The sequence below is a fragment of the Pteropus vampyrus genome, unplaced genomic scaffold, assembly GCF_000151845.1.
Source record: "Pteropus vampyrus isolate Shadow unplaced genomic scaffold, Pvam_2.0 Scaffold51, whole genome shotgun sequence".
Lineage (NCBI taxonomy): Eukaryota > Metazoa > Chordata > Mammalia > Chiroptera > Pteropodidae > Pteropus > Pteropus vampyrus.
The window spans coordinates 373988-379789 of record NW_011888832.1 but is presented as its reverse complement, the minus strand read 5'-3'; positions in this window follow the sequence as shown (position 1 = coordinate 379789).

Below are 5802 nucleotides of genomic sequence, written 5' to 3'. Positions count from 1 at the left end.
CTCAGTCACATGTTTTCCCGAATAATGTTTCAGCTGCTAGAAATTTAAAAAACATCTAGTGCCAGGTTGGCTTTCCCAAGCTGCGGGCCCCATGCGGATGGCCTTAACCTCACTGAACTTGGGGTGGGGTGGAGTGCCTCTGAACCCAGGAGAAGTCTAGAGCAGTGCATGTTTTGGAAAAGAGGCCCCTCTCTTACCTTCACGGGATCCATCGCTCCCCGAGGACAGAATAGAATCATTTGTAGCAGGCATCTTGCTTTTTAGCAATACAAGAGTGGAATATAACATGGGATCTCTGGTTGTGTGACTTTGGGCAAGTTGCTTAACCTCTCTGGACCTCAGTTTGCAGTTCTGTAGAATGGGGACAATAACAACGCACCTCGTGGGTGAGGTGCCATGAGATAATCCTTGCTAAACACTTAGAAAAATGACATGCTCCTAGGGGGCTCTGGGTCAATAGAACCTGCGACTATGAAGTAGGTGTTTCCAGGCATTTGAAACGTCCTATTTCCATTGGTTTTTGTTATTGGATTCTCAAACAAGACTATAGAATTATAAGATCCCTATAAAAATAAAAAATAAAAACACCACGGTCTTCTTAGTTTTCAGCAAAGTAGAGTGAAGAAATGTCATGGTGTCATTATGCAGATAAGAATAGTTCGTATGTTTTTTCCCATCAGCTAAAAGATGCCATTCAAGTCAATATAACTTTTCTCCTCTAAATTGCTTTTGAATTTGGCAAGGTCAAAACTCATGAAGCCCAACTAATTAAAGCCAGACTAGCAAGATGTTTGAATCTTAGACTTGGACAGAAATGGAAGTTTCTTTGTTTTCAAGCCCTTGGAGACTGCACTAGTCAGTCTTCCCAAATATTTCCAGCTTGCTTCCCCCAGGCACATGTAAGAGCTGCTCTTCTGTCCCCTTGGGGTTTGTGGGGGCCAAATGACCAGTCCTGGCTGGTGAGCTGAGAGTGGAGGTGACGAGTGTCACAAGATTCAAACATTTAATTGCTGGTAAGAAAACGTTTAATTCCTCTGGCCCAGCCCCTGGCCACATAGCAGAAAATGATGGAATCATTATCTTGGGTCCCAGAGTGAGGATGACTCAGGGCTCTAACCATGAAAAGAGCCCCAGCTAATCTATGCGGAAGCAATGAACCTTTGTGGTTTTAAGCCCCTGAGAGTTTGAGATTAGTTGTTATTGTAGCATAATCTTGCTTATCCTGCCTGATAGAGCAACTAAGAAGAAAAAGTACCTTGTTCTTTGGACTCAATAGAAGTGACTTGTCGGTGACCAGCACGATGCTATTAAAAGGCTTGAAAACATTCCTTAACTGGGATAAATAAGCTTTCCATTACATAGCTTGGCCCTCTTCATTCACTCTCCTTGCAGACAGGACAAAGGTCAAACTTAGCTTGGCTAGATGTCTATGGATTTATTTTGGAATTCCCACTGGAGTTGAAAAGAAGAAGGGTTTTGTAGTTTCTCTGAAGTACATTGGCACTTGGGAGTTTTAATGGCCCAGATATGCTGCTGATCACTTCGGCAGATGAGGAACTAAATAGAAGGAAGAATATTAATTACTGAGAACTAGCTATTCACTAGACGATCGAAATCAACCAGTTTTTCGTGTATCTTCTAAGCCCAGAAGCCCAGACGGGGTTATCTGGGCCTGTCCTCACAGCAACTGGGCATTTTGCATAGTTCTAGGTGCCGACAAGTGCACTTTCTGTATCTTTGTTTTCCTGGAGGATTTCAATTGGTCCGCTGGCTCCAGCCTCGTTTCTCCTGAAGCTGGTTCCCCCATTCTCGCTCCCGACCTCCAAAACAACTTTGGCTCTATATTTTCTTATATCCTCAAGTTGATCTTCTCTCTCACACCTCTGAGCCATCTTACTAGCTCTTCCCCTGCTGGAATAACTGTTCCCCTGGCCAACTCCTACTCGTCAATTGGTCTCAGCTTAGATGTCTCTTCCTCCAGGAGGTCTTCCATGACTTCTTAGCTTAATGAAGGTTCCATGCTATGGGGACTCACCCCACCTGTGCCCATCACAACCCTCAGGCGACCTGGCTGTACCTGCTTCTTTCACTGTGCTTCTGGAAGATCTGTGAAGCAGGCATGTATATGTCTTTTCTCCTTCGTGCCCCTGTGACCACCAGAAGTCCTGGAAAGAATGAAAGAAGGGAAGGGCCAGGGCTCACAGCCGTCTGTGCCCATTGGGATAATCTGACCATGTGCCTGTCCTACACCACTATGGAAAGCCCACCGTCCATATGGGGGGCTTCCTTTCAAGGCATTTCCTGGTGGATGCCAGAGACTGAAAGTCTCTGTAAAGATGTGTGGAACTCACTCCCGAACCCCCTCCGACCCTCTGCTGTCACATCCAGGTCAAGAAATTGCTCCCTGGGCCCAGCCAGGACCCCCAGGAAGCCCGAACTGGGTGAAGGCTCTGATTGTTCCCCAAGCCCCTCAAAAGAGTGAGCAAGTGGAGGGGCAATCTAGCAGCCCTGGGACAGCGGTCCCTCTCCTCGTGAAGTTCACTGTCCCCGTCACACACTACTGTGCACCTTTGAATTAATTTTCTCATTTAATCCCAGTCCTAGCTCTAAGATAGGTCCTACTAATATGAGCCCTATTTTCCAGATGGACGTGCTGAAGCACAGAGAGATTACAGAATTTATCCAAAGTCCCATAGGTAATAAGTGACTAAGCCTGCAGACGGTCCAACTCCAGACACCTTTCTTTTTGGGGGGGCCGTAATTGTAACATAGTTATATATACACATTATGTAATTATATTATTATAACTCTATAACAAATAGTTCTTGTATGGAATAGCTTACAACAGTGAAGAGAAAGAAATACATTGGCACCTGTCAACACACATAACTCTCGAGTTCAACACTGCAAGGTGTAGAAGTACAGACACAATATGATAGTATTACTATAAAGCTTTAAAAATGCATAAACACCGCTACATATTGTTTAAGGACTTACACACATTCATTAGTAGACTCTGAGTAAATGCACGAGACTAATGGATCCCAGTTCAATTTCCTTTAGTCCACAAGGGGATGGGTTAGGAGAGGCCCATGGGGCCTCAGTGGGTAGTCATATCTACCTCTTAACCTGATGGCAGCTACATGACTGTGGTTGACAATGTTTCTGTCCCACCCAGAGCCCCACTCCCTTCAGCTGCGTTCACTTCTAACTCGCCCTCTGGAGCCCCCTTGTGGTCAGGTGGAAGCTACCCTCCCGGGACTTTGCCTGAGGTCACATTTTTCCTCGGCTTCTGTCCCTTCCCTGCCCTCATGCTCCCACTCCATTGCCATCTCCCCTGGGAGCACATTCTTAATGAACTCAAGCTAAGACGATGGAGAGAGCCCGTCATCCTGCTGCCTAGCCTTCAGCCCATGGGGAGGGCAGGCACGAGGAGGCACTGGCGAGGGGTGAGAAAGACTTCAAGGAGTAGACGGGAAATGGAGGGGAAGGAGCGACAGTTCCCTCAGCAAACCTATACGTTCAATACGATCCCAATAAAACACCAAATTATTTTTGGAGCTAGATTAGATAGTTTTGGCTTTGTGGGAAAAAAAATAAAGGCAAGGAGTCGGGAGAGCTGAAAGGAGCCCAGGCCAGGTGGAAAGGAGGGACGGAGGACCCTACAGCTAGACAAAGGGGGCCGAGGGGAAAGCCCCCGAGTGCGGACGGACAATCCACAGCCTGTCTGGCCCTGGGCCCGGAGGCTGCTGAAGCGTCGGCTTGTCTCTGGAAAGGGAACGGGGCCTCAGACTCTTCTAGGGGCTCATGCTCCCAGATCTGGACCCTGCTCAGAAGCAGTCACATCCCTCTGCGCCCTCTGCACCCCCTCCTCCCCACGAGAAGCCACGACACTGTGCCACTTGTCAAATCGCCATGTGCTACTGGTCTTTTCCCTGCTGGCTTTTTTTTTTCTTTCTTTCTTTCTTTGCAGTGGCTGAGGTTGGACAGAAATTCAGGAATGTCTTCAAGACTTTCTAAGGGACCAGATCCACAGCCTCCTTAGAAAAGGTGTCGTTCTTTCTGGGCCTGGGCTCTTAGCGCTGACCCTGGTGCTGAACAAACCTCCCTGGGAGAACAGAGGGTCCACTTTGGCAGGAAGGGTCCCCCCAGGCAGGCTGCAGTGGACTTCTGACTTCTAAAGGAAGGGTCTGTCATTGAACTCTGAGGGGTGAACCTCAAATCGGTTGCTTGGCAGTGCAGTCCTGAGTTGTCCCAGTGCCATTGGGAGACCTAAGACTTGCTTGTGCAATATTTTGGAACAAATGCTCCCTGGAAAAGAGGGAGCTGGACTCTATCAGTGAATTGAAAGAACCGATTTATGGAGGCGGAGTGGGAACCCCGATGAAATTTTGACGCCCAGGCATGAGAGAGATGGAGACAAGTCCGTGGGTGAGAGCGAGACTCAGTGAGAAGAGCTTATGGCCTCAGCTTCCAGAACAATACCAGCCGCTGATTCACCCCTTCGCCGAGGACCTACTACGTGCCAAGGATATATTTCCTTGAACAAAAGAGACAAAGGCCTCTGTCTCGTGGACTTACGTTCCTGTGGGGACAGGGGTGGGAGTGCAGGCAGGAGACAGGCAATGAACACAAGACATAACAAATAAGCGTGCCAGAGAGCGGTAAGTATCACAGCAAAAAAGAAAAAGAAACGCTAGAGCAGAGGAAGGGGTGGGGGTGGGCTGGTGTTAAACAGGGCAGGTTTCATTGGAAGGTGACGTTTAAGCAAAAAATTGAAGAAGATAAAGGAGTGAGTCATGCAGGCATCTAGGGAAAGAACATTCTAGGCTGAATGAAAAGACGGTCTGTGCAGACATCCTCAGGAGAAAGCGTCTGGCATGGTTGAGGCACAGCGAGGAGGCCAGTGTGGCCGGGGCAGCAGAAGCAAGGGAGGCAGAGTGGCACAGGGAACGCAGGGCCTCGTGGCCGCTGTAGGGTCTTTGGTTTCCCTCTGAGCATGATGGAGAGCGATGGGGACGTTCTGAACAGAGGAGACCCCCATCCTCCGTGGCCACTATGCTGAGAAGAGATTGCAGGGGACAAGGATGGAGGTAGAGAGACCACCGGGAGTCAGCGTAGAAATCCGGGAGAGAGATGATGGGCTCTGGGTGAATTCTGAAGGCAGAGCCAGGAGATTGCCTGACAGATGGCACGTGGGGGTGAGAGAAAGAGGCGTCGAGGATGGCGCCCTGGTTTCTGGCTCCAGTAACCGGAAGGAAGGGGCTGACAAAGAACGGGGGGAGGAGCTGGTGTAGGGGTGGACGGGAATCAGGAATTCAACTTTGGATTTGGTGGGTGTGAGACACCTGTTTAACATGTTGAGTAGGCAGCTGGTATACAAGTCTGGCGTTGGCGAGAGAGATTTGGGAGCCACTGGCATATAGATGACATTTAAAGTCAGGAACACGTACTACTTGCCAAATATATGCACTAAGGCAGTTGACGTGAACCAAAGCCTTTTAATATAGTTACGACTATTATTTTCATTTTCCAGATATGGAAACTGAGGCTCAGAGAGTAGTGACTTGCTTGAAGTCTCACCCCTCATTGATGGCAGAGCTGGATTCACAGCCGGTTACCTGACAGAGCGTCTGCCCCTGGGCCCGCAGACCCGCAGTGACCCCCTTGCTTAATTTTTTATGACCTGTCATAGAGGAGACATGGATAGAATTGGGTTCGAGGGGCAGGTGATCCAGAAAAGAAGAGGACAAACCAAGTCACATAGTGAGGGAACACCCTGATCCTCACGGAAGATGAACT